General features: G+C 42.0%; 1 non-coding gene across 1 annotated transcript; it reads left to right on the top strand.

Annotated features, from left to right (window-relative positions):
• The first annotated feature begins 19,691 nt into the window (after nucleotides 1-19,691).
• trnav-aac lies at nucleotides 19,692-19,764 on the top strand. Its single transcript has one exon. It is a non-coding gene; the product is annotated as a tRNA-Val (tRNA).
• The last annotated feature ends 5,627 nt before the right edge of the window (nucleotides 19,765-25,391 follow it).

The following is a 25,391-nucleotide window of genomic DNA, read 5'->3' as shown; positions in this document are numbered from 1 at the left end:
ACGTGTGTGGATTTCACGCAGCTTGTCAATTTGCTGTGAAGGTGTCCAATTTTCCCTGACAGAGCACAGCAAAGGCTCCAGTATTTTCTGTAAAGAAATGACCACCTGATAAAAGGTTTTTCAGGCTACAAGGCTTTTAACTCTGAGTAGGTTAAAGCAGGAACTCAAGGAAGTCTGCCTTGTCAATCTGCTGTGAAGCTGTCCAATTTTCCCTGACAGAGCACAGCACAAGCTCCAGTATTTTCTGTAAAGAAATGGCCACCTGATAAAATGTTATTCACGGTAAGAAGGCTTTTATCTCCAAATAGGTTAGAGCAGGAAGTCAAGGAAGTCTGCCTTGTCAATCTGCTGTGAGGCTGTCCAATTTTCCCTGACAGAGCACAGCACAAGCTCCAGTATTTTCTGTAAAGAAATGGCCACCTGATAAAGGTTTTTCACACTACAAGGCTTTTAACTCTGGGTAGGTTAAAGCAGGAACTCAAGGAAGTCTGCCTTGACACGTGTGTGGATTTCACGCAGCTTGTCAATCTGCTGTGAAGCTGTCCAATTTTCCTGACAGAGCAAAGGTAAAAGGTTTTTCTGCCGCTCTAATCTCTGAAGGCATTTCTTTACACAGGTGTGAAGAAAAATATTGAGTCACTCTAGGCTGTGGTAACTGCCAGGCCAGCAGAGTCTGTGCTAGTATCCAAGTAATTTTCAACAAAGCACAAAAGAAATGACCACTGTGGATTCTCAAAAAGCAGTTCTGCAGCTCCTGCTGTGAACTTAAGGAGGTCTTCTGTGAAACGCGTGTGGATTTCACGCAGCTTGTCAATCTGCTTTAATGGTGTGTAATTTTCCCTGACAGAGCACAAGTAAAGCTCAAGGAGTTTCTGTAGTGTAGTGGTCATCACGTTCGCCTCACACGCGAAAGGTCCCCGGGTGGAAACAGGCACAGTCTTTATTGCTATCTGTAAAGAAATGGCCCCCAGATAAAAGGTTTTCACTTTAGAAGGCTTTTATCTCATAATAGAGTTAAAGCAGGAACTCAAGGGAAGTCTGCCTTGACAATCTGCTGTGAAGCTGTCAATTTTCCTGACAGAGCACAGCACAAGCTCCAGTAGTTTCTGTAAAGAAATGGCCACCTGATAAAAGGTTTTTCACTTTAAGAAGGCTTTTATCTCCAAGTAGGTTAGAGCAGGAACTCAAGGAAGTCTGCCTTGACACGTGTGTGGATTTCACGCAGCTTGTCAATTTGCTGTGAAGGTGTCCAATTTTCCCTGACAGAGCACAGCACAAGCTCCAGTATTTTCTGTATAGAAATGGCCACCTGATAAAGGTTTTTTCACGCTACAAGGCTTTTAACTCTGAGTAAGTTAAAGCAGGAACTCAAGGAAGTTTGCCTTGACACGTGTGTGGATTTCACGCAGCTTGTCAATTTGCTGTGAAGGTGTCCAATTTTCCCTGACAGAGCACAGCACAAGCTCCAGTAGTTTCTGTAAAGAAATGGCCACCTGATAAAAGGTCTTTCACGCTACAAAGGCTTTTAACTCCAAGTAGGTTAAAGCAGGAACTCTAGGAAGTCTGCCTTGTCAATCTGCTGTGAAGGTGTTCAATTTTCCCTGACAGAGCACAGCACAAGCTCAGTATTTTCTGTAAAAAAATGGCCACCTGATAAAAGGTTTTTCACTTTACAAAGGCTTTTATCTCCAAGTGGATTAGAGCAGGAACTCAAGGAATTCTGCCTTGACACGTGTGTGAATTTCACGCAGCTTGTCAATTTGCTGTGAAGGTGTCCAATTTTCCCTGACAGAGCACAGCACAAGCTCCAGTATTTTCTGTAAAGAAATGGCCCCCAGATAACAGTTTTTCACTCTACTAAGGCTTTTATCTCCAAGTAGGTTAGAGCAGGAACTCAAGGAAGTCTGCCTTGTCAATCTGCTGTGAAGCTGTCCAATCTGCTGTGAAGGTTCCCTGATTTTCCCACAGCACAAGCTCCAGTATTTTCTGTAAAGAAATGGCCCCCAAATAAAAGGTTTTTCACTCTAAGAAGGCTTTTATCTCCAAGTAGGTTAGAGCAGGAACTCAAGGAAGTCTGCCTTGACACGTGTCTGGATTTCACGCAGCTTGTCAATTTGCTGTGAAGGTGTCCATTTTCCCCTGACAGAGCACAGCACAAGCTCCAGTATTTTCTGTAAAAAATGGCCACCTGATAAAAGGTTTTCACGCTTTAAGAAGGCTTTTATCTCCAAGTAGGTTAGAGCAGGAACTCAAGGAATTCTGCCTTGACACGTGTGTGAATTTCACGCAGCTTGTCAATTTGCTGTGAAGGTGTCCAATTTTCCCTGACAGAGCACAGCACAAGCTCCAGTAGTTTCTGTAAAGAAATGGCCACCTGATAACAGGTTTTCACTCTAAGAAAGCTTTTATCTCCAAGTAGGTTAGAGCAGGAACTCAAGGAAGTCTGCCTTGTCAATCTGCTGTGAAGCTGTCCAATTTTCCCTGACAGAGCACAGCACAAGCTGCAGTATTTTCTGTAAAAAATGGCCCCAAATAAAAAGGTTTTTCACTCTAAGAAGGCTTTTATCTCCAAGTAGGTTAGAGCAGGAACTCAAGGAAGTCTGCCTTAACACGTGTCTGGATTTCACGCAGCTTGTCAATTTGCTGTGAAGGTGTCCAATTTTCCTGACAGAGCACAGCACAAGCTCCAGTAGTTTCTGTAAAGAAATGGCCACCTGATAAAGGTTTTTCACGCTACAAAGGCTTTTAACTCCAAGTAGGTTAAAGCAGGAACTCTAGGAATTCTGCCTTGTCAATCTGCTGTGAAAGGTGTCAATTTTCCTGACAGAGCACAGCACAAGCTCCAGTATTTTCTGTAAAGAAATGGCCACCTGATAAAATGTTATTCACGGTAAGAAGGCTTTTATATCTCCAAATAGGTTAGAGCAGGAAGTCAAGGAAGTCTGCCTTGTCAATCTGCTGTGAGGCTGTCAATTTTCCTGACAGAGCACAGCACAAGCTCCAGTATTTTCTGTAAAGAAATGGCCACCTGATAAAGGTTTTTCACACTACAAGGCTTTTAACTCTGAGTAGGTTAAAGTAGGAACTCAAGGAAGTCTGCCTTGACACGTGTGTGGATTTCACGCAGCTTGTCAATTTGCTGTGAAGGTGTCACAATTTTCCCTGACAGAGGAACAGCAAAGGCTCCAGTATTTTCTGTAAAGAAATGACCACCTGATAAAAAAGGTTTTTCAGGCTACAAGGCTTTTAACTCTGAGTAGGTTAAAGCAGGAACTCAAGGAAGTCTGCCTTTGTCAATCTGCTGTGAAGCTGTCCAATTTTCCCTGACAGAGCACAGCACAAGCTCCAGTATTTTCTGTAAAGAAATGGCCACCTGATAAAATGTTATTCACGGTAGAAGGCTTTTATCTCCAAGTAGGTTAGAGCAGGAACTCAAGGAAGTCTGCCTTTTCAATCTGCTGTGAGGCTGTCCAATTTTCCCTGACAGAGCACAGCGCAAGCTCCAGTATTTTCTGTAAAGAAATGGCCTCCAGATAAAAGGTTTTTCACACTACAAGGCTTTTAACTCTGAGTAGGTTAAAGCAGGAACTCAAGGAAGTCTGCCTTGACACGTGTGTGGATTTCACGCAGCTTGTCAATCTGCTGTGAAGCTGTCCAATTTTCCCTGACAGAGCAAAGGTAAAAGGTTTTTCTGCCGCTCTAATCTCTGAAGGCATTTCTTTACACAGGTGTGAAGAAAAATATTGAGTCACTCTAGGCTGTGGTAACTGCCAGGCCAGCAGAGTCTGTGCTAGTATCCAAGTAATTTTCAACAAAGCACAAAAGAAATGACCACTGTGGATTCTCAAAAGCAGTTCTGCAGCTCCTGCTGTGAACTTAAGGAGGTCTTCTGTGAATTTCGCGCGCGTGTGGATTTCACGCAGCTTGTCAATCTGCTTTAATGGTGTGTAATTTTCCCTGACAGAGCACAAGTAAAGCTCAAGGAGTTTCTGTAGTGTAGTGGTCATCACGTTCGCCTCACACGCGAAAGGTCCCCGGGTGGAAACAGGCACAGTCTTTATTGCTATCTGTAAAGAAATGGCCCCCAGATAAAAGGTTTTTCACTTTAAGAGGCTTTTATCTCATAATAGGTTAAAGCAGGAACTCAAGGAAGTCTGCCTTGACAATCTGCTGTGAAGCTGTCCAATTTTCCCTGACAGAGCACAGCACAAGCTCCAGTAGTTTCTGTAAAGAAATGGCCACCTGATAAAAGGTTTTTCACTTTAAGAAGGCTTTTATCTCCAAGTAGGTTAGAGCAGGAACTCAAGGAAGTCTGCCTTGACACGTGTGTGGATTTCACGCAGCTTGTCAATTTGCTGTGAAGGTGTCCAATTTTCCTGACAGAGCACAGCACAAGCTCCAGTATTTTCTGTATAGAAATGGCCACCTGATAAAAGGTTTTCACGCTACAAGGCTTTTAACTCTGAGTAAGTTAAAGCAGGAACTCAAGGAAGTCTGCCTTGACACGTGTGTGGATTTCACGCAGCTTGTCAATTTGCTGTGAAGGTGTCAATTTTCCCTGACAGAGCACAGCACAAGCTCCAGTAGTTTCTGTAAAGAAATGGCCACCTGATAAAGGTCTTTCACGCTACAAAGGCTTTTAACTCCAAGTAGGTTAAAGCAGGAACTCTAGGAAGTCTGCCTTGTCAATCTGCTGTGAAGGTGTTCAATTTTCCCTGACAGAGCACAGCACAAGCTCCAGTATTTTCTGTAAAAAAATGGCCACCTGATAAAAGGTTTTCACTTTAAGAAGGCTTTATCTCCAAGTAGGTTAGAGCAGGAACTCAAGGAATTCTGCCTTGACACGTGTGTGAATTTCACGCAGCTTGTCAATTTGCTGTGAAGGTGTCCAATTTTCCCTGACAGAGCACAGCACAAGCTCCAGTATTTTCTGTAAAAAAATGGCCACCTGATAAAAGGTTTTTTACTTTAAGAAGGCTTTTATCTCCAAGTAGGTTAGAGCAGGAACTCAAGGAATTCTGCCTTGACACGTGTGTGAATTTCACGCAGCTTGTCAATTTGCTGTGAAGGTGTCCAATTTTCCCTGACAGAGCACAGCACAAGCTCCAGTAGTTTCTGTAAAGAAATGGCCCCCAGATAACAGTTTTTTCACTCTAAGAAAGCTTTTATCTCCAAGTAGGTTAGAGCAGGAACTCAAGGAAGTCTGCCTTGTCAATCTGCTGTGAAGCTGTCCAATTTTCCCTGACAGAGCACAGCACAAGCTCCAGTATTTTCTGTAAAGAAATGGCCCCCAAATAAAAGGTTTTTCACTCTAAGAAGGCTTTTATCTCCAAGTAGGTTAGAGCAGGAACTCAAGGAAGTCTGCCTTAACACGTGTCTGGATTTCACGCAGCTTGTCAACTTGCTGTGAAGGTGTCCAATTTTCCCTGACAGAGCACAGCACAAGCTCCAGTAGTTTCTGTAAAGAAATGGCCACCTGATAAAAGGTTTTTCACGCTACAAAGGCTTTTAACTCCAAGTAGGTTAAAGCAGGAACTCTAGGAATTCTGCCTTGTCAATCTGCTGTGAAGGTGTCCAATTTTCCCTGACAGAGCACAGCACAAGCTCCAGTATTTTCTGTAAAGAAATGGCCACCTGATAAAATGTTATTCACGGTAAGAAGGCTTTTATCTCCAAATAGGTTAGAGCAGGAAGTCAAGGAAGTCTGCCTTGTCAATCTGCTGTGAGGCTGTCCAATTTTCCTGACAGAGCACAGCACAAGCTCCAGTATTTTCTGTAAAGAAATGGCCACCTGATAAAAGGTTTTTTCACACTACAAGGCTTTTAACTCTGAGTAGGTTAAAGTAGGAACTCAAGGAAGTCTGCCTTGACACGTGTGTGGATTTCACGCAGCTTGTCAATTTGCTGTGAAGGTGTCCAATTTTCCCTGACAGAGCACAGCAAAGGCTCCAGTATTTTCTGTAAAGAAATGACCACCTGATAAAAGGTTTTTCAGACTACAAGGCTTTTAACTCTGAGTAGGTTAAAGCAGGAACTCAAGGAAGTCTGCCTTGTCAATCTGCTGTGAAGCTGTCCAATTTTCCCTGACAGAGCACAGCACAAGCTCCAGTATTTTCCGTAAAGAAATGGCCACCTGATAAAATGTTATTCACGTAAGAAGGCTTTTATCTCCAAATAGGTTAGAGCAGGAAGTCAAGGAAGTCTGCCTTGTCAATCTGCTGTGAGGCTGTCAATTTTTCCTGACAGAGCACAGCACAAGCTCCAGTATTTTCTGTAAAGAAATGGCCACCTGATAAAAGGTTTTTCACACTACAAGGCTTTTAACTCTGAGTAGGTTAAAGCAGGAACTCAAGAAGTCTGCCTTGACACGTGTGTGGATTTCACGCAGCTTGTCAATCTGCTGTGAAGCTGTCCAATTTTCCTGACAGAGCAAAGGTAAAAGGTTTTTCTGCCGCTCTAATCTCTGAAGGCATTTCTTTACACAGGTGTGAAGAAAAATATTGAGTCACTCTAGGCTGTGGTAACTGCCAGGCCAGCAGAGTCTGTGCTAGTATCCAAGTAATTTTCAACAAAGCACAAAAGAAATGACCACTGTGGATTCTCAAAAAGCAGTTCTGCAGCTCCTGCTGTGAACTTAAGAGGTCTTCTGTGAAACAGTGTGTAGATTTCACGCAGCTTGTCAATCTGCTTTAATGGTGTGTAATTTTCCTGACAGAGCACACAAGTAAAGCTCAAGGAGTTTCTGTAGTGTAGTGGTCATCACGTTCGCCTCACACGCGAAAGGTCCCCGGGTGGAAACAGGCACAGTCTTTATTGCTATCTGTAAAGAAATGGCCCCCAGATAAAAGGTTTTTCACTTTAAGAAGGCTTTTATCTCATAATAGGTTAAAGCAGGAACTCAAGGAAGTCTGCCTTGACAATCTGCTGTGAAGCTGTCCAATTTTCCCTGACAGAGCACAGCACAAGCTCCAGTAGTTTCTGTAAAGAAATGGCCACCTGATAAAAGGTTTTTCACTTTAAGAAGGCTTTTATCTCCAAGTAGGTTAGAGCAGGAACTCAAGGAAGTCTGCCTTGACACGTGTGTGGATTTCACGCAGCTTGTCAATTTGCTGTGAAGGTGTCCAATTTTCCCTGACAGAGCACAGCACAAGCTCCAGTATTTTCTGTATAGAAATGGCCACCTGATAAAAGGTTTTTCACGCTACAAGGCTTTTAACTCTGAGTAAGTTAAAGCAGGAACTCAAGGAAGTCTGCCTTGACACGTGTGTGGATTTCACGCAGCTTGTCAATTTGCTGTGAAGGTGTCCAATTTTCCCTGACAGAGCACAGCACAAGCTCCAGTAGTTTCTGTAAAGAAATGGCCACCTGATAAAAGGTCTTTCACGCTACAAAGGCTTTTAACTCCAAGTAGGTTAAAGCAGGAACTCTAGGAAGTCTGCCTTGTCAATCTGCTGTGAAGGTGTTCAATTTTCCCTGACAGAGCACAGCACAAGCTCCAGTATTTTCTGTAAAAAAATGGCCACCTGATAAAAGGTTTTTCACTTTAAGAAGGCTTTTATCTCCAAGTAGGTTAGAGCAGGAACTCAAGGAATTCTGCCTTGACACGTGTGTGAATTTCACGCAGCTTGTCAATTTGCTGTGAAGGTGTCCAATTTTCCCTGACAGAGCACAGCACAAGCTCCAGTAGTTTCTGTAAAGAAATGGCCCCCAGATAACAGTTTTTTCACTCTAAGAAAGCTTTTATCTCCAAGTAGGTTAGAGCAGGAACTCAAGGAAGTCTGCCTTGTCAATCTGCTGTGAAGCTGTCCAATTTTCCCTGACAGAGCACAGCACAAGCTCCAGTATTTTCTGTAAAGAAATGGCCCCCAAATAAAAGGTTTTTCACTCTAAGAAGGCTTTTATCTCCAAGTAGGTTAGAGCAGGAACTCAAGGAAGTCCGCCTTAACACGTGTCTGGATTTCACGCAGCTTGTCAACTTGCTGTGAAGGTGTCCAATTTTCCCTGACAGAGCACAGCACAAGCTCCAGTATTTTCTGTAAAAAAATGGCCACCTGATAAAAGGTTTTTACTTTAAGAAGGCTTTTATCTCCAAGTAGGTTAGAGCAGGAACTCAAGGAATTCTGCCTTGACACGTGTGTGAATTTCACGCAGCTTGTCAATTTGCTGTGAAGGTGTCCAATTTTCCCTGACAGAGCACAGCACAAGCTCCAGTAGTTTCTGTAAAGAAATGGCCCCCAGATAACAGTTTTTTCACTCTAAGAAAGCTTTTATCTCCAAGTAGGTTAGAGCAGGAACTCAAGGAAGTCTGCCTTGTCAATCTGCTGTGAAGCTGTCCAATTTTCCTGACAGAGCACAGCACAAGCTCCAGTATTTTCTGTAAAGAAATGGCCCCCCAAATAAAAGGTTTTTCACTCTAAGAAGGCTTTTATCTCCAAGTAGGTTAGAGCAGGAACTCAAGGAAGTCTGCCTTAACACGTGTCTGGATTTCACGCAGCTTGTCAACTTGCTGTGAAGGTGTCCAATTTTCCTGACAGAGCACAGCACAAGCTCCAGTAGTTTCTGTAAAGAAATGGCCACCTGATAAAAGGTTTTTCACGCTACAAAGGCTTTTAACTCCAAGTAGGTTAAAGCAGGAACTCTAGGAATTCTGCCTTGTCAATCTGCTGTGAAGGTGTCCAATTTTCCTGACAGAGCACAGCACAAGCTCAGTATTTTCTGTAAAGAAATGGCCACCTGATAAAATGTTATTCACGGTAAGAAGGCTTTTATCTCCAAATAGGTTAGAGCAGGAAGTCAAGGAAGTCTGCCTTGTCAATCTGCTGTGAGGCTGTCCAATTTTCCCTGACAGAGCACAGCACAAGCTCCAGTATTTTCTGTAAAGAAATGGCCACCTGATAAAGGTTTTTCACACTACAAGGCTTTTAACTCTGAGTAGGTTAAAGTAGGAACTCAAGGAAGTCTGCCTTGACACGTGTGTGGATTTCACGCAGCTTGTCAATTTGCTGTGAAGGTGTCAATTTTCCTGACAGAGCACAGCAAAGGCTCCAGTATTTTCTGTAAAGAAATGACCACCTGATAAAAGGTTTTTCAGGCTACAAGGCTTTTAACTCTGAGTAGGTTAAAGCAGGAACTCAAGGAAGTCTGCCTTGTCAATCTGCTGTGAAGCTGTCCAATTTTCCCTGACAGAGCACAGCACAAGCTCCAGTATTTTCTGTAAAGAAATGGCCACCTGATAAAATGTTATTCACGGTAAGAAGGCTTTTATCTCCAAATAGGTTAGAGCAGGAAGTCAAGGAAGTCTGCCTTGTCAATCTGCTGTGAGGCTGTCCAATTTTCCCTGACAGAGCACAGCACAAGCTCCAGTATTTTCTGTAAAGAAATGGCCACCTGATAAAAGGTTTTTCACACTACAAGGCTTTTAACTCTGAGTAGGTTAAAGCAGGAACTCAAGGAAGTCTGCCTTGACACGTGTGTGGATTTCACGCAGCTTGTCAATCTGCTGTGAAGCTGTCCAATTTTCCCTGACAGAGCAAAGGTAAAAGGTTTTTCTGCCGCTCTAATCTCTGAAGGCATTTCTTTACACAGGTGTGAAGAAAAATATTGAGTCACTCTAGGCTGTGGTAACTGCCAGGCCAGCAGAGTCTGTGCTAGTATCCAAGTAATTTTCAACAAAGCACAAAAGAAATGACCACTGTGGATTCTCAAAAAGCAGTTCTGCAGCTCCTGCTGTGAACTTAAGGAGGTCTTCTGTGAAACGCGTGTGGATTTCACGCAGCTTGTCAATCTGCTTTAATGGTGTGTAATTTTCCCTGACAGAGCACAAGTAAAGCTCAAGGAGTTTCTGTAGTGTAGTGGTCATCACGTTCGCCTCACACGCGAAAGGTCCCCGGGTGGAAACAGGCACAGTCTTTATTGCTATCTGTAAAGAAATGGCCCCCAGATAAAAGGTTTTTCACTTTAAGAAGGCTTTTATCTCATAATAGGTTAAAGCAGGAACTCAAGGAAGTCTGCCTTGACAATCTGCTGTGAAGCTGTCCAATTTTCCCTGACAGAGCACAGCACAAGCTCCAGTAGTTTCTGTAAAGAAATGGCCACCTGATAAAAGGTTTTTCACTTTAAGAAGGCTTTTATCTCCAAGTAGGTTAGAGCAGGAACTCAAGGAAGTCTGCCTTGACACGTGTGTGGATTTCACGCAGCTTGTCAATTTGCTGTGAAGGTGTCCAATTTTCCTGACAGAGCACAGCACAAGCTCCAGTATTTTCTGTATAGAAATGGCCACCTGATAAAAGGTTTTTCACGCTACAAGGCTTTTAACTCTGAGTAAGTTAAAGCAGGAACTCAAGGAAGTCTGCCTTGACACGTGTGTGGATTTCACGCAGCTTGTCAATTTGCTGTGAAGGTGTCCAATTTTCCCTGACAGAGCACAGCACAAGCTCCAGTATTTTCTGTAAAGAAATGGCCACCTGATAAAAGGTTTTTCACGCTACAAAAGCTTTTAACTCTGAGTAGGTTATGAAGAAGTTTTTGCTAATCGAAATATAACGTAAATCATATATAATTCAGTTACCATTATAACTGCAGTCAGACATAAGCTAAAAACCCCACTATTTAGAACCCATCTGTTTTTGGCATTTTACATCTGTTGTCTTATACCTGTGATCCTCATTTAACAAGGGTTATTCAGGAGGCCACCATATATTACTGTGACGTGGTAGTGTGATGACCATATAAAAACCCTGAATAGTGGTGAGCGGGAGTGCTGTCTATAGAGTGGTTCTGTGTGGACCTTAGACAGACTCGGCTTGTATTGATCAATAAAAGTCTGAATTTTTGCTATCAAAACTCGGAGAATGCTCGGAGTCTTCTTTAATCCGGGGAATCCACAACAATTGGCGTCACGAACAGGATAGAAAAGGACAACAGGGTGGACAACTGCTAGCGAGTTTTGGACGGACAACACAACAACTTGGCCAAAGGTAAGCAGTTTTTGCTACATAGTTAGGTTGTGTTGTTCGCTTAGAACCTACTCGTGGTGAGACACCTTATGTTCTTCTAAAAATAATCGAACCAAGTGAAGAAAAGATTCTTACAATTGAAAGAAAATTGGGTTTTGATTACAAAAACACTAAATGCATGCAGTAATCTGTATTTTCTGTTGGTTTGGACTTGAGGAGAACAGTGAATGCAGATAGAATATATGTTAGTTTGTAGATAAAAGGAAAAATCCTGCAGGTGGATTAAAGCGCGGCTGTGGGTGAGTCCAAGAGAGGTGTCAAATTCCTGAATTCAGCGTAAATTCCTCCTTGGCAATCAAAATTCCCAATTTTTGTGGGTATTGGACAAATTAATTACATTTCAAACTCAAGTAAAACGCAGAAAGTAATACAAAAAAGACAATAGAAAAATTCAAAAAGGATAAAGGACCCGTGATTACATAAAGTGACAATAAAGGAAGGTATAACGATCGGAAAAGAAGGTTAAAACTGTTTAAATCTGGATCATGCCAATACCAGACATTAATTGAGGTGGAAAATTCCCACAGGGGTTTGTTATTTTGGGCTAGCTCTGTTTGTCTTATGTGTTTATTATTAATTTGAAAGATAGATTGCAGAAGATTATATGTTGAAAAATCGAGATAGGGAGTGGAAGAAAAGAATTTAGGTCCACGTGTGGGCTAGAATGAGTGTTAGTTGATTGACTGTCTGAAGGACCACATGCGAGGTATAAATTTGGGAAAAAGATTGTCTTCGCTTGGGTAGCAGAAGAGTAACAAGGGAGGCGGAGTACATGGTTGTTAGATAATTTCATTGGATTGAGGAGGAGTATCTATGAAATATTTGTTTTGTGTTTTATTGTTCAGAAATTGTTCTATGTAAAGTAGGTACTATTTGTGTGAGCTCAACTGAATGTGTACAGTGTGACTGAAGCATGAATGTATGAACCTTTCGTAGTTTTGTCTTGTTTGGATGATATAAATGAGCCCTATAGAATAAAGGGACACAGTTGGGATGAATGTATGAGCCCTGTAAATAAAGGGAGTGTGTATTCATGAATGTATAAATGTATACCGCATAATTAAAGTTACTGACTAAAGTTAAATATCGCTTGAACAGATTCTGGTGACTATATAGTACGGTGATAAAACATATCTGGTATAGTAAGTCGCGAACTTATTGAAGATACATACGATCTATTTCTGATAAAAGTGGCGAATATTGTTGTTTGGTTTGCGGGTACAGTAGACATTTATCATAAAATACTTAAGAGTTCTTACTTTAAGAGCTATTGAAGGGAAAAACTATTCTTACAGGTTATACAGGTTGACTTATAGCGAAGTTATGACAACTCCTGCAGAAACATTGGGAGCAAAGCATCCTCTGCTTAAAGAACTGATACATAAGCTCTGCAGAAAGTGGCAAAAGAGAACAAAAAATTTGAGTACTAAATGGCCTGAAGAGGAACATTTGAGGTGACATTGTGTGAGGAAATGGAAACATTGGTAAAAATTACAAAACTAAAGGCATATTCGGAACCGGAAAAGAGAGAAGAAAAAGACAAAAAGAGCAAGAAGTTTTTAAATTATTTAAAAAAGAAGGCGAAGATTTACTAAAAACCCTAAAACAGGCTAGAAAAATTTCTGAAAGAGGCAAACCAAGAAATAAAGAAAAAGAAAGAGGTTAGTAGATCCCCCTCGTATGGAAACTCTGAAGGACAATTTCCATTACTCAAGGAAAAGATCAAGTGTTAGGCGAACTTGGGATGGAAGGGGAAATTGATTTAGAACAAGGGAAGCCAACAGGACCTGATGTAAGACCCAAAACCAAACAAATTAAAAAGCCACAAGAAAGCGATTATTTAGACTGTTACGGAGAAATACAGACAGCCTTAGACAAAATGAAAATATCATATGAACAAAAAGCTCAGTCAGAAAGGGAAAATGAGGATCTCAATGAGGGATGCGGGCTAGAAGAAGAAATAACACAAAAATTCAAAGGTACAGAAATGAGGTTAAGAGAGTTTGCATCTGATGAGAACAGGGAAACACTCCATAAAGGACGATTAAGATCACAGAACAAACAGCTTCCAATTTTAATTAAGGGTACAAGAGCTCAATATATTCCATGGGCAACACAAGATGTAGAGTGTCTGATCACCCGGTTACCTGACATGCACGAGGGAGCTGGAAAATGGATTAGGGTGTTTGAGGAAGAGACAGCAGGCAAACTTTTGGCCGTGGGGGATGTCAAAGCACTCCTAGCAAAAACTATAGAAGGAATAAAGACGGAAGAAATCTTACAGGCAGCGGGCCTCGAGGGAGCAGTGGACACTCATAACATGGACGGCATTGAGTTTGATGCACACCGTCCCGACATGTGGCAGGCACTACGAGCTGAGTACCCCACTAGGGTCGACCCGAAAGCATTGAGGGGAGACCAGTTGGGGGAAACTGAAAATCCCATCACCTATGTACAGAGACAATTGAAAAGATGGAGACAAGAAACTGAAGGGAATCCAGAAGGTGACCCTCTTATGTCTACGTTGTTTAGAAACTCTGTAATAGAGGCCATGCCACTAACTGTAAAAAGCAAGCTGGAGGATGTAGTCGGTTTGACCTCCAAATCACACAAAGAGTTTTGTGACCATGTGACTCATGCGGTTGAACAATATAGGAAAAATGAACTGAGGCTCAAAGAGCAAGAGAAAGAGATTCAACGAAAACTGATTCAGTTGCAACTTGAGGAACTAACAGCTAGAAACAAGAAAAAGACTCAAGCAGTGGTGAAAACTGAGGAGTCCAACCAAATGAGTTTAATGGCTCCCATTAACGTTTCACACCCAGCTGTGCCCACATTGACCCCTCCAAATACAACCCCGACACCTACACCCATTGTTAATGTCTATGCCCAGCCAGGACCCCCTGAGTGGAAAAGAAAACAACTGCAACCTCCAAAAGGAGGAAACAGAGCTGTTAATCTTCCTCCAGGACTGTGCTGGAAATGTGGACAGCCAGGACATATAAGAAGAGATTGTCCCAACCCATGGACAGCAGACCCTGAGTTTAGAAGGTGGGCAGGGGACCAGACACGCTATCAAAATTTTGCAGTCCCATGGAGAAATCCAAATCCAAATTATTAGGGGTGCCCAGAGAATCTTATAGGGGATGATAGACACAGGAGCAGTCTATACATGTGTAAAATCAAATTATGCCTCACACCTCCCCATGTCTGGAAAATTTGTAAAGACAGTAGGATTCTCGGGACAAGTACAATTAATCCCTATGACGGCTCCAATTTGCCTACAAACAAAAGACAAAAGTGTAACCATGCCTATTCTGATATCAGATCAAACTCCTATTAACCTATTAGGAAGAGATGCATTGTGTAAATTAGGCTTGCAAATTTGGTGCTCTACTGACGGAGTGTATGTAGATATGCAGGGAGCTCAAATGATGATTTCAAGCTGAAAACAAACGTATATTGGATAGGGCAGATAGAAGAGGATGTAAAGCAGATCATTGACGAATGGGGTAAATTCATTGAAGCACAGACCCCCGAGTTACGAATACCCAAGACAGGATTTCATTGCATAATGAAATATGACCCAACAAGAAACAAAATTCTAGAAGAAGAATGGCAGGAAGAAACAAAAGAACAAAAAATTGAAATGATCTCACAATACATAATAATAGGTGAACAAGGAGCAGCCTTAAAAATAACAGAAAACGAATTAATAAACAAATGGTTTGATATGAATAATTCAGTACCGCATATACCTTTATATGTAGGGAAAAAATGGGAAACCAAGCATTTAGGACAGATGATGAAACAAGCCACGCAAAGTAAATGGGAACCGACAATAAATCCGTTAATTTTTCATTCCATTGACCAAAACTACATAAAAATTCTATGTGGGACTTCATTATTAGGCACCCCACAGGAGGTGATTATCAAACAAAAGCAATCCGAGCAAGTAATGTCAACACCAGACTCAGAAAGAACTACGGCTGAACTTTTGCAGGGAGCAATAAACCAGGTGCTGGCTGAGCTATGGTCCCAGCATGAGACAGACATAGGGTTAGTAAGGTCAGCCAGTCCAGTACAAGTGAGGCTAAAACCAAATGCACGCCTTCCTCGGAAAAAACAATACCCATTGAGTCAAGAGGCTGAATTAGGCATAAAAACCACAATTGAGGGACTTGTGAAAGCAAAAGTGTTAGTAGAAACAAACAGTTACTGCAACACACCCATCTATCCTATACTCAAAGCAAACAAAGTCAAATGGCGTCTTGTACATGATCTGAGAGCAATCAATGCTAGAACAGAAGATTGGCCAACAGATGTTCCCAACCCTCACACATTGCTAACAAACATCCCCCCTCAAGCCAAGTACTTTACAGTAATTGACCTTTGCTCTGCCTTTTTCAGTATTCCTGTAGCAGAGGAAAGTAGGTATATGTTTGCATTTACTCATGCAGGTAAACAATACACCTATGCCAGACTCCCAATGGGATATAAATTGTCACCACACATATTTAACCAGGTTCTCAAGACCGACCTAGAAGACCTTATGCTAGAGAGCACCTGTTTACAGTACATGGATGATGTGATCATCTGCTCAATATCTCTAGATCAATGTCATAGAGATTCCATCAAAGTACTGACGAAATTAGCTCAAGGAGGTCACAAAGTATCCAAAACCAAACTGCAATATTGCTTACCAAAAGTAGAATATCTAGGACGTTTAATTTCCTTTGGTACAAAAAGCATTGCACCCATACAGGCATAAGTAAAGTACCCCAGCCACAAACAGTAGGTCAAATGATGACATTTCTAGGAATGACTGGTTTCAGTAGTGACTGGATAGAAGATTATGCAATAAAAACTGGACCATTAAGAGATCTCATGAAACAAGCAGGGTTACAAAACTCAAAGTCCTCTTTAACATGGCACACAGGTGCCCTAATGGCCTTTGAATCAATTAAAAAAGAGTTACAAAAGGCACCAGCTTTAAGTACACCGGACTACAATAAACCATTCTACCTGTATGTTGCAAACAGGGTTGATGGATACGCATCCGCCACATTAATGCAGGAAACATGTAGCGGTAGGAAAAAACAGCCTATAGCTTATTACAGCACCAAACTAGATAATGTAGCTCAAGGATATCCCCCATGCTACCAACAAGGTCTTGCAGCAGTTAATCTAATGTATGAAAAAGCATCTAAAATAACCATGGGATACCCAGTTTTGATTTATACACATCACAAAACAGCTGAATTAATTGAACAAGGGAAATTTGTTTTAACACCAGCCCGTACATTAGCATATACAACACTACTTACATACCCAGACATTACTATTAAACGATGTAATACCATTAATCCTGCAGAATCGATACCCTTGGAGTATGAAGGTACACCGCATGATTGTGTAGCAAACTCGTTAGCATTCACCAGATTACGTCCGGACCTTGAATCTAATCCGATCCCTGAAGCTGAAGTTACTTACTTTATAGATGGGTCCAGTTTTAGAGATCACTTAGGCATTCATTCGGGTTATGCTGTAATACAGAAAGATGGAGAAGAATTCGTATCAGTGTTATCTCAACATTGCACACAACCTTGCTCCTCACAACTAGCGGAATTAAAAGCTCTTACGGCTGCATGTACACTAGCAAAGGGACAGACAGCCAATATTTTCACAGATTCCGCATATGCACATGGTGTGTGTCACCTCTTTGGTGCAGTATGGAAACAGAGAGGTTTTAAAAGAAGTGATGGAAACCCCATTCAGCATGCCGAGCAGATAGAACAACTGATTTCTGCTATGATGTTACCAAAGCATCTGGCGGTTGTCAAATGCCCAGCACACAAAAAGGGAAATGACCTTGTTGTTAAAGGAAACAACCTAGCTGACTCAGAAGCTAAGAAGGCCTCTGGCTGCAAGGTAGCGATATTAGCCCCAGAAATTATTATAGAACCACAGCCAAGCTTAGATGACATAGTCCGAATTCAGCAGCAAGCAGGTCCATATGAACAGTCAATGTGGCATCAAAGAGGAGCAACAAAAGATTCACAAAATATTTGGCGATCACACGAAGGACAAATTATTGCACCCACATCACTTCTGAATATTCTTATCCTAGATGCACATGGTTTTGACCATTGTGCAAAGGGGGAAGTCATAAGGAAAATTAAACGACAAGGATATTGGTCTCCATACTTGTATGCGATGGTAGAAGAGGTTTTGTCTACATGTGAAGTCTGTGCTAAATACAATGTCAGAAAGGGTATAACGACCCCAGTAGGACATATACCGGTACCAGAAGGTCCTTTCAAACATTTAGTTATGGATTATGTAGACATGATAAAACGGGTACAGGAAAGAGATACATGCTTGTGGTTGTCGATAGGTTTAGCTGTGGGTAGAAGCAGTACCATCAGCAGATGAGGAGCAGGAACGGTAATCAAATTTTTGACAAGAGAAGTGTTTCAAGATTTGGAATTCCTTCAGAAATAAGTTCGGACAATGGATCAGCTTTTATACAAAAAACTATAAAACAAGTCCTACAGAATTTGAGAATAAAACAAAGACTAGGCTGTGTTTACCATCCTCAGTTCCAGGGACAAGTTGAAAAAGTAAATGGTCTTCTCAAATCCAAAATTAACAAAATATGTGCAAGCACTAAATTAAATTGGGTTGATGCTTTGCCTCTTGCACTGATGAGTTACCGCATGCAAACTAACCGAAACACACATCTAACTCCTCACCAAATGCTTACTGGACGCATGATGCCTGCACCATGTAACAGAGGTCCATACAAGGGACCCCCACTAGAACAACTACAAATGGAGTTAAAATCGTACATGAAAGAACTAACGGCTATCCATAAAGCTATTTGTGCGCAGGAAAAAAGAAAGGAGCTGTCGGAGCAGACGGAAACCAGGTGTGCCATCACCCCAGGAGATCAGGTCTATCTGAGAGTATTCAGAAGGAAATGGAACGAGCCAAGAAGGGAAGGGCCGTATAACGTCACAGCAGCAACACCAACTGCTATTCAAGTAGAGGGAAGCAGCACTTGGTACCATCTGAATCATTGCACAAGACTTCCCAAAGAAAGACCAGCCACAATACAGAATAATAAAGAACATGCAACAGAGAGAGCTCAGCAAGACAATGGCGATAATATTGTTGACCACATGCCTGATCAGCACATGTCTGTCACAAGTTCAAGCCAAAGACAACATCACAACTCCAGCCCCCACAAGTCAAGCACAGAACAACTCTCTGCCGCACAACCTCACTTTCCTACCATCAACTTTTCAGCCCTCCACCAAACCCAGCAGCGACTCAGTTGAAGCAGGACTACATGGAAAGCAACGCAGGAACAGCGAGAACAATGACAATATGTACGAGGATGACACCAAGCTAGATGTTTTGTGGGAACTGGCACAAAGCAATCAGTGGTATGAATGGGCCACTTTCACAACAGCAGAATTAAATAAGAAAGACTGCCTAGTATGTACCAAAACACCTGGAAGCCAATTAATAGCCATTCCAAATCCATACAACTACGAAAATTGTGGGAAAAAAACTATTATGCATGTTTTATATTTTGTTTTATGATGATTTTGTTTTATGATGTTTCTGATCAGCATTTAGGAGGTACCCTTCTTACCTACACATTCATATTTGTTTATGTTTATGTTTAATCTATTTTATTGACCTAGATGTGTTCCATAATTAGGATAACCATAGACATAGTAACAAGTATACAACCCCTCTACATTGACTAAAGTAAAATCAAGGTGTTATGGTCTTTTACTTCCTTCTAGCCAAAAAGACTGAGGGAAGAGGTTTGGCCCTAACACCTTCTTGAGTGAAGTGGCATGATTTAGACTTGTTGTAATGTAACATAGGGACTATTTTTGGTTACTAGATAGCGTTAAGAGAACAGACTGAATCATGAAATGTCACTCAAGAGTAAAATGAGACGTAAACGTCTCAAAGGGGGAAATATGAAGAAGTTTTTGCTAATCGAAATATAAAGTAAATCATATATAATTCAGTTACCATTATAACTGCGGTCAGACATAAGCTAAAAACCCCACTATTTAGAACCCATCTGTTTTTGGCATTTTACATCTGTTGTCTTACACCTGTGATCCTCATTTAACAAGGGTTATTCAGGAGGCCACCATATATTACTGTGAAGTGGTAGTGTGAGGACCATATAAAAACCCCTGAATAGTGGTGAGCGGGGGTTCTGTCTATAGAGTGGTTCTGTGTGGACCTTAGACAGACTCGGCTTGTATTGATCAATAAAAGTCTGAATTTTTGCTATCAAAACCTAATGCTCGGAGTCTTCTTTAATCCGGGGAATCCACAACAGTTAAAGCAGGAACTCAAGGAAGTCTGCCTTGACACGTGTGTGGATTTCACGCAGGTTGTCAATTTGCTGTGAAGGTGTCCAATTTTCCCTCACAGAGCACAGCACAAGCTCCAGTATTTTCTGTAAAGAAATGGCCACCTGATAAAAGGTTTTTCACGCTACAAACGCTTTTCTCTGAGTAGGTTAAAGCAGGAACTCAAGGAAGTCTGCCTTAACACGTGTGTGGATTTCACGCAGCTTGTCAATCTGCTCTAATGGTGTGTAATTTTCCCTGACAGAGCACAAGTAAAGCTCCAGGAGTTTCTGTAGTTTAGTGGTCATCACGTTCGCCTAACACGCGAAAGGTCCTCGGTTCAAAACCGAGCAGAAACATTGCTTCTTGTTTTGCGAGAATTCCTAAAGTCTTTGCGACATTCCAGGTAAATCATGGTAGAAAAAAAGAGCAAGTTTCTGTAGTGTAGTGGTTATCACGTTCGCCTCACACGCGAAAGGTCCCCGGGCGGAAACAGGCACAGTTTTTATTGCTATCTGTAAAGAAATGGCACCCAGATAAAAGGTTTTTCACTTTAAGAAGGCTTTTATCTCATAGTAGGTTAAAGAAGGAACTCAAGGAAGTCTGCCTTGTCAATCTGCTGTGAAGCTGTCAAATATTCCCTGACAGAGCACAGCACAAGCTCCAGTATTTTCTGTAAAGAAATGGCCACCAGATAAAAGGTTTTTCACTCTAAGAAGGCTTTTATCTCCAAGTAGGTTAGAGCAGGAACTCAAGGAAGTCTGCCTTGACACGTGTGTGGATTTCACGCAGCTTGTCAATCTGCTGTGAAGGTGTCTAATTTTCCCTGACAGAGCACAGTACAAGCTCCAGTAGTTTCTGTAAAGAAATGGCCACCTGATAAAAGGTTTTTCACGCTACAAAGGCTTTTAACTCTGAGTAGGTTAAAGCAGGAACTCAAGGAAGTCTACCTTGTCAATCTGCTGTGAAGCTGTCCAATTTTCCCTGACAGAGCACAGCACAAGCTCCAGTATTTTCTGTAAAGAAATGGCCACCTGATAAAAGGTTTTTCACTTTAAGAAGGCTTTTATCTCCAAGTAGGTTAGGGCATGGTAGATCATGGTAGGGAAAGAAGAACAAGTCCCGTAGTGTAGTGGTTATCACGTTTACCTCACACGCGAAAGGTCCCCGGTTCGAAACCGGGTGGAAATAGGCACAGTCTGTTTTGCTATCTGTAAAGAAATGGCCCCCAGAAAAAAGGTTTTTCACTCTAAGAAGGCTTTCCAAGTAGGTTAGAGCAGGAACTCAAGGAATTCTGCCTTGACACGTGTCTGAATTTAACGCAGCTTGTCAATTTGCTGTGAAGGTGTCCAATTTTCCATGACAGAGCACAGCACAAGCTCCAATATTCTCCGTAAAGAAATGGCCCCCAGATAATTTGCTGTGAAGGTGTCCAATTTTCCCTGACAGAGCACAGCACAAGCTCCAATATTCTCTGTAAAGAAATGGCCCCCAGATAAAAGGTTTTTCACTCTAAGAAGGCTTTTATCTCCAAGTAGGTTAGAGCATGGTAGATCATGGTAGAGAAAGAAGAACAAGTCCGTGAGTGTAGTGGTTATCACGTTTGCCTCACACGAAAAGTCCCCGGCTGGAAACAGGCACAGTCTTTATTGCTATCTGTAAAGAAATGGCCCCAGGATAAAATGTTTTTCACGCTACAAAGACTTTTAACTCCAAGTAGGTTAGAGCAGGAACTCAAGGAAATCTGCCTTGACACGTGTCTGGATTTCACGCAGCTTTTCAATTTGCTGTGAAGGTTTCCAACTTTCCTGACAGAGCACAACACAAGCTCCAGTAGTTTCTGTAAAGAAATGGCCCCCAGATAAAAGATTTTTCACTCTAAGAAGGCTTTCCAAGTAGGTTAGAGCAGGAACTCAAGGAAGTCTGCCATGACACGTTTCTGGATTTCACTCAGCTTGTCAATCTGCTGTGAAGCTGTCCAAAATTTCCCTGACAGAGCACAGCACAAGCTCCAGTACTTTCTGTAAGGAAATGGCCCCCAGATAAAAGGTTTTTCACTCTAAGAAGGCTTTTATCTCCAAGTAGGTTAGAGCAGGAACTCAAGGAAGTCTGCATTGACACGTGTGTTGATTTCACGCAGCTTGTCAATTTGCTGTGAAGGTGTCCAACTTTCTTTGAAAGAGCACAGCACAAGCTCCAGTAGTTTCTATAAAGAAATGGCCCCCAGATAAAAGATTTTTCACGCTACGAAGGTTTATTACTCTGAGTAGGTTAAAGCAGGAAATCAAGGAAGACTGCCTTGTCAATCTGCTGTGAAGGTGTCCAATTTTCCCTGACAGAGCACAGCACAAGCTCCAATATTCTCTGTAAAGAAATGGCCCCCAGATAAAAGGTTTTTCACTCTAAGAAGGCTTTTATCTCCAAGTAGGTTAGAGCATGGTAGATCATGGTAGAGAAAGAAGAACAAGTCCCGTAGTGTAGTGGTTATCACGTTTGCCTCACACGCGAAAAGTCCCCGGCTGGAAACAGGCACAGTCTTTATTGCTATCTGTAAAGAAATGGCCCCAGGATAAAATGTTTTTCACGCTACAAAGACTTTTAACTCCAAGTAGGTTAGAGCAGGAACTCAAGGAAATCTGCCTTGACACGTGTCTGGATTTCACGCAGCTTTTCAATTTGCTGTGAAGGTTTCCAACTTTCCCTGACAGAGCACAACACAAGCTCCAGTAGTTTCTGTAAAGAAATGGCCCCCAGATAAAAGATTTTTCACTCTAAGAAGGCTTTCCAAGTAGGTTAGAGCAGGAACTCAAGGAAGTCTGCCATGACACGTTTCTGGATTTCACTCAGCTTGTCAATCTGCTGTGAAGCTGTCCAAAATTTCCCTGACAGAGCACAGCACAAGCTCCAGTACTTTCTGTAAGGAAATGGCCCCCAGATAAAAGGTTTTTCACTCTAAGAAGGCTTTTATCTCCAAGTAGGTTAGAGCAGGAACTCAAGGAAGTCTGCATTGACACGTGTGTTGATTTCACGCAGCTTGTCAATTTGCTGCGAAGGTGTCCAACTTTCTTTGAAAGAGCACAGCACAAGCTCCAGTAGTTTCTATAAAGAAATGGCCCCCAGATAAAAGATTTTTCACGCTCCGAAGGTTTATTACTCTGAGTAGGTTAAAGCTGGAACTCAAGGAAGACTGCCTTGTCAATCTGCAGTGAAGCAGTCCAATTTTCCCTGACAGAGCACAGCACAAGCTCCAGTATTTTCTGTAAAGAAATGGCCCCCAGATAAAAGGTTTTTCACTCTAAGAAGGCTTTTATCTCCAAGTAGGTTAGAGCATGGTAGATCATGGTAGAGAAAGAAGAACAAGTCCCGTAGTGTAGTGGTTATCACGTTTGCCTCACACGCGAAAAGTCCCCGGCTGGAAACAGGCACAGTCTTTATTGCTATCTGTAAAGAAATGGCCCCCAGATGAAAGGTTTTTCACGCTACAAAGACTTTTAACTCCAAGTAGGTTAGAGCAGGAACTCAAGTAAATCTGCCTTGACACGTGTCTGGATTTCACGCAGCTTGTCAATTTGCTGTGAAGGTGTCCAACTTTCTTTGAAAGAGCACAGCACAAGCTCCAGTAGTTTCTATAAAGAAATGGCCCCCAGATAAAAGATTTTTCACGCTACGAAGGTTTATTACTCTGAGTAGGTTAAAGCAGGAAATCAAGGAAGACTGCCTTGTCAATCTGCTGTGAAGCAGTCCAATTTTCCCTGACAGAGCACAGCACAAGCTCCAGTATTTTCTGTAAAGAAATGGCCCCCAGATAAAAGGTTTTTCACTCTAAGAAGGCTTTTATCTCCAAGTTGGTTAGAGCAGGAACTCAAGGAAGTCTGCATTGACACGTGTGTGGATTTCACACAGCTTGTCAATCTGCTGTGAAGCTGTCCAATTTTCCCTGACAGAGCACAGCACAAGCTCCAGTAGTTTCTGTAAAGAAATGGCCAACTGATAAAAGGTTTTTCACGCTACAAAAGCTTTTAACTCCAAGTAGGTTAAAGCAGGAACTCTAGGAAGTCTGCCTTGTCAATCTGCTGTGAAGGTGTCCAATTTTCCCTGACAGAGCACAGCACAATATCCAGTATTTTCTGTAAAGAAATGGCCACCTGATAAAAGATTTTTCACGCTACGAAGGCTTATAACTCTGAGTATGTTAAAGCAGGAAATCAAGGAAGTCTGCCTTGTCAATCTGCTGTGAAGCTGTCCAAATTTCCCTGACAGAGCACAGCACGAGCTCCAGTATTTTCTGTAAAGAAATGGCCCCCAGATAAAAGGTTTTTCACTCTAAGAAGGCTGTTATCTCCAAGTAGGTTAGAGCAGGAACTCAAGGAAGTCTTCATTGACACGTGTGTGGATTTCACGCAGCTTGTCAATTTGCTGTGAAGGTGTCCAATTTTCCCTGACAGAGCACTGCACAAGCTCCAGTAGTTTCTGTAAAGAAATGGCCACCTGATAAAAGGTTTTTCACGCTACAAAGGCTTTTAACTCCAAGTAGGTTAAAGCAGGAACTCTAGGAAGTCTGCCTTGTCAATCTGCTGTGAAGGTGTCCAATTTTCCCTGACAGAGCACAGCACAATCTCCAGTATTTTCTGTAAAGAAATGGCCACCTGATAAAGGGTTTTTTCATTCTAAGAAGGCTTTTATCTCCAAGTAGGTTAGGGCATGGTAGATCATGGTAGAGAAAGAAGAACAAGTCCCGTAGTGTAGTGGTTATCACGTTTACCTCACACGCGAAAGGTCCCCGTTTCGAAAATGGGTGGAAATAGGTACAGTCTTTATTGCTATCTGTAAAGAAATGGCCCCCAGATAAAAGGTTTTACCTTCTAAGAAGGCTTTCCAAGTAGGTTAGAGCAGGTACTCAAGGAAGTCTGCCTTAACATGTGTCTGAATTTAACGCAGCTTGTCAATTTGCTGTGAAGGTGTCCAATTTTCCCTGACAGAGCACAGCACAAGCTCCAATATTCTCTGTAAAGAAATGGCCCCCAGATAATTTGCTGTGAAGGTGTCCAATTTTCCCTGACAGAGCACAGCACAAGCTCCAGTATTCTCTGTAAAGAAATGGCCCCCAGATAAAAGGTTTTTCACTCTAAGAAGGCTTTTATCTCCAAAAAGGTTAGAGCATGGTAGATCATGGTGAAAAAGAAGAACAAGTCCCGTAGTGTAGTGGTTATCACGCTTGCCTCACACACGAAAGGTCCCCGGCTGGAAACAGGCACAGTCTTTATTGCTATCTGTAAAGAAATGGCCCCCAGATAAAAGGTTTTTACTCTCTGAAGGCTTTTATCTCCAAGTAGGTTAGAGCAGGAACTCAAGGAAGTCTGCCTTGACACGTGTCTGGATTTCACGCAGCTTGTCAATTTGCTGTGAAGGTGTCCAATTTTCTTTGAAAGAGCACAGCACAAGCTCCAGTAGTGTCTATAAAGAAATGGCCCCCAGATAAAAGATTTTTCACGCTACGAAGGTTTATTACTCTGAGTAGGTTAAACCAGGAAATCAAGGAAGACTGCCTTGTCAATCTGCTGTGAAGCAGTCCAATTTTCCTGACAGAGCGCAGCACAAGCTCCAGTATTTTCTGTAAAGAAATGGCCCCAGATAAAAGGTTTTTCACTCTAAGAAGGCTTTTATCTCCAAGTTGGTTAGAGCAGGAACTCAAGGAAGTCTGCATTGACACGTGTGTGGATTTCACACAGCTTGTCAATCTGCTGTGAAGCTGTCCAATTTTCCCTGACAGAGCACAGCACAAGCTCCAGTATTTTCTGTAAAGAAATGGCCCCCAGATAAAAGGTTTTTCACTCTAAGAAGGCTTTTATCTCCAAGTAGGTTAGAGCAGGAACTCAAGGAAGTCTGCCTTGACAATCTGCTGTGAAGCTGTCCAATTTTCCCTGACAGAGCACAGCACAAGCTCCAGTATGTTCTGTAAAGAAATGGCCCCCAAATAAAAGGTTTT

Source organism: Puntigrus tetrazona, chromosome 9 (genome assembly GCF_018831695.1).
Source record: "Puntigrus tetrazona isolate hp1 chromosome 9, ASM1883169v1, whole genome shotgun sequence".
Classification (NCBI taxonomy): Eukaryota; Metazoa; Chordata; class Actinopteri; order Cypriniformes; family Cyprinidae; genus Puntigrus; species Puntigrus tetrazona.
Note: the sequence above shows the minus strand (reverse complement) of the source record. Positions and strands in the feature narration are given on the sequence as shown.